Source organism: Nicotiana attenuata, unplaced genomic scaffold (genome assembly GCF_001879085.1).
Source record: "Nicotiana attenuata strain UT unplaced genomic scaffold, NIATTr2, whole genome shotgun sequence".
In the NCBI taxonomy this organism is placed as follows: domain Eukaryota; kingdom Viridiplantae; phylum Streptophyta; class Magnoliopsida; order Solanales; family Solanaceae; genus Nicotiana; species Nicotiana attenuata.
In genome coordinates, this window is record NW_017672128.1 from 175,434 (window position 1) to 179,367 (window position 3,934).

General features: G+C 37.3%; 1 pseudogene; it reads right to left on the reverse strand.

The window, feature by feature from the left end:
- Window positions 1-2,901: 2,901 nt before the first annotated feature.
- LOC109211962 lies at window positions 2,902-3,713 on the reverse strand (annotated as a pseudogene).
- Between the last annotated feature and the right edge of the window lie 221 nt (window positions 3,714-3,934).

Here is a 3,934-nt window from a genome sequence, read left to right on the forward strand (position 1 = left end):
TTATTGAGGCTGAAGATGATAAGGGACCTTGGGTCTATCAAACTTTCGAAACATTGTCTGTTGAGAGGATTCCTGAAGGAAAATGCATTGTGGGTTCTAAGTTATCCTCCGCGTCTGTCATGGTAGCAAATGAAATATTGAAGAATGATTTTGTGCCGGGTAAGGGTCTGGGCTCATCTTTGTAGGGTATTGTGCATCCAGTGCTCCCCCGTGGAAATCTTGGTACATTTGGTTTGGGATTCATGCCCACAGAGAAGGATGTAAAAAGGGTTAAAAATTTGAAACAGAAGGATGGTCACTCCCCAAGCCTGTCCCACACATCTCTACGTCTTTTGTCAAGCCAGGGGCCGAAAAACCTCCAATATTATCAGTCCCAAAACTAGTGGTCGATGTTGATGAAGAGCTGATCAAGAGGTTCCAGAGTTTTTCGGTGAGGTTAATATGGTAGAAGTTGGTGAAGGTTCTAGTAAAACAGATGTGCAGCTCGTTGGTCCAAATGTGAATCATAGCAATTGGGAAGCTACTCCTCTCCCCACCAGGAAGGAGTTTTGGTAGTTTGCTTTGTTTTCAATTTCTGTTATCTGGGTTATTCCAGGGTTGTAATCCAGATTTTTATTTTTGCTTGTTTTGATGCTCAAACCTTTCTATCCTTTTACTTTCAATGAAATGCAATTTCCCGTTTTTCATTATTTCTAATAGTGTTTCATTTTATTTTTCTTTTGTACAGTTCTTTTTATGCTGGTTGCAGTGATATGACATGCATGAGAAATTTTTAGCCAAGTCTTAAAAGCCAATCTAATTCTGAAATAATAATCCAGGAAGTAGAGTATGATGATGAAATAGAATATGATGAAGAAGTAGCATTTGAGGAAATCAGTAAAGAGCTAAAACACTTTGAAGAAAAACCAAAGCCTAATTTGAATGAAACTGAAGCAATCAATTTAGGAGACCAGGATAATGTTAGGGAAACCAAGATAAGTGTGCATCTTGAACCGCAAGTTAAGGAAGAAACAATCAAAATAATGTTTGAGTACAAAGATGTCTTTGCATGGTTGTATGACGATTTGCCGGGCTTGAGCACTGATTTGGTAGTTCATAAATTTCCAACTGATCCAGCATTCCCTCCTGTAAGCAAAAGTTAAGAATGTTCAAGACTGACATGGGTGTGAAGATCAAAGAAGAAATCACAAAGCAGCTTGATGCAAAGGTCGTTCGGGTCACTCGATATCCCACTTGGTTAGCAAATGTTGTGTCAGTACCAAAGAAAGATGGTAAGACCAGGGTATGTGTTGATTACCATGATCTTAACAAAGCAAGCCCAAAGGATGATTTTCCATTGCCGAACATTCACATTCTGATCGATAATTGTGCTAAGCATGAGATTGGGTCTTTTGTGGATTGCTACGCGGGACATCACCAGATCTTGATGGATGAGGAAGATGTAGAAAAGACAGCCACTACTACAAAAAGGGCATTTAGCGGCAATTATTTAGCGGCAATAAGTAAATTGCCACTAATAGGTTATGTAAGCTGAAATATTAGCGGCAAATGACCATTAGCCAATAAAAAATATCTTTTTACCGACAATAAAAATAATTTGCCACTAAAAATTACTAATTAACTTTTAGCGGAATAGATTTTTATTTTATTTTAACTTTCCCTCCCTGCCCAAAAATAAATCTTTCCCTCCAAATTTTTTGGACAAGAATGAACGATTCCCTCCAATAAGAAAATAATAGGAAAACCTATTCCCTTCATCCCTTCATCGAACGGGACACGAAAGAGATGAGCGATTAACAAAATCGCACAGATAAGTCTCCGGCAAACTTTTTCTCCAAATAAATGCTCTTCTTTCCCACTTCTCTTTTCGCGTAGGTTTCAAGATTGTTTCATAACTCATTTTTCTCCTTAAATTTCTTTTCTTTATCGGCAAAACAATCTGCTTACCAGGTACAAATTCGTGACTTCAGCTGTTGCGTTTTGAGATTTGCGAAGGTATAGTTTTTTTGCGTATGCGAGTCGTTTGTTATATCCGGCTGCTATTAAATTGACGTGCGATGATTGGGTTTATTCCTCCTCTGTTCCTTACTGTTTTATGATTATGTTCCTCTGTTTTCTGTTATTCTTGTGATTATTCAAAATTTTTATATCTGCTTTGTTTTGTGTATCTGGGAGGGGAAGAAAGTTATTGTGGCTGTGGAGAGGCAGGGGGTAGTATTGAAGTTGTAATCTACACCCTTTAACACATTCCAGTAATGAGAATATTGAAGTTGGAAGTATATATTTTAACTTATACGTCAAACTTGGATGTCCACAAGGTTGCTGTTTCAAAAGCAGATATCATCAAATGTAGTCTATACCCTTTAACACATTCCAGTAATGAGAATATTGAAGTTGGAAACATATATTTTAACTTGTACCGTCAAACTTGGATGTCCACAAGGTTGTTGTTACAGTGAAAAATATCAGAAGATGCAGTAGCATAGGCTAAAGGCTCTTTAGAAAGTAGTACTAAAAATATTCATGGGCATCTCATAAATCTCAATGTGTTAAAACCTGCAATAGCCCCCATGTAATCATCAGTGAGCAGTTCTTTGTCTCCTGATACTATGAAATGCTAGCACAAATTTAAACATGAGCCTTTTTTTCTTTAGATAAAATTAAGTTAAACATGACCCTTTAGGGATCAGAGTCATATTCTAGTTCTTTAGATTAAGCGAGACTGTTACAAAATCTATTAAATCCTAATAGTCTAATAAGTCACTTTTTTAATACAACTAAAGAATAATTTGGGGCGCAAAGTACTGCTTAAATTAATGGAGCAGTACTTATCGTTAATAATTTCAGAAAGTGGAAGCTTGCAGTGAACAATTTGTGTATGCTTCTGTACTTAGCAAGTAATCAGATGACTCCTTTTCTGTGTGGGAATGGTGTCTCTGATTCTGATATATTAGCCATCATTCCTCCATATGAATTCCATATCATTAGTGGTGAGTCTTCTTCTAGTAGCCTTTTCCATAAACATTCAAGTCCAGTTTCAGGAATTGGCTTTTTTTACAAAGTCTGATTTGGCTTTGAAGTAGTTTTTGAATGTTGGTTTCCCCTGGAGTAATACTTCTGGTGGGGTTTTTGTTGGGAAACCAGCAATGTACAAAATTAACTCAAACCAACTCATTTATGTACAATGTTTTTGTGTCAATCCCAGTTCAGGAAAACTCTCATTCATTTTTGTAAAATCCTTTCAACAGTTCCAATGTTTTCGGGACAGTGAAAACAGTGACAACCGATGCAACAATAACTAATTTTAACTTCCAGGAAAGTATGATCCCGAAACTTGCTCCTCCACCACCTCGTATCGCCCAAAACAAGTCTTCCCCCATCGATTGCCTATCGAGTATAGTACCATTGGCAATAACATTACGAGCATCGATTACATTGTCAGCTCCAAGCCCGAATTTTTTCATTGTAGAACCATAGGCTCTACTTGTTATGTGACCACCAATTCCTAAACTGGTACAAAGTCCAGCTGGAAATCCATGAATTTTGCTTTTCTCTGAAAGTCTATAATAGACTTTACCAACAGTAGCACCAGCTTGAGTCCAAGCTGAATTTTCCTCTATGTTCACATCGATCTCTCAAAGTTTGGAGAGATCGACGATGACAAAAGGAGAGTCCATTACTGAAATGTACGAGAGGGCTTCATAGTCATACATGCATTCTGCCTAGCTAAAGTTGCTAATTAGTGTTGTCTCATTGAGGAAATAAAATCAGTTAAACTTAGATATCAAGTTAGTGTCCATATGGTAGAAACACACATGCATTCTGCCTAGCTAAAGTTGTAGGAAATCTATCTAGCCTACTTCTTGTCTGAGTTTCATGGTTAACTAGTGCATGCATATATGCACGGAACCTCTTAAATCTTACTTGTTCTGAG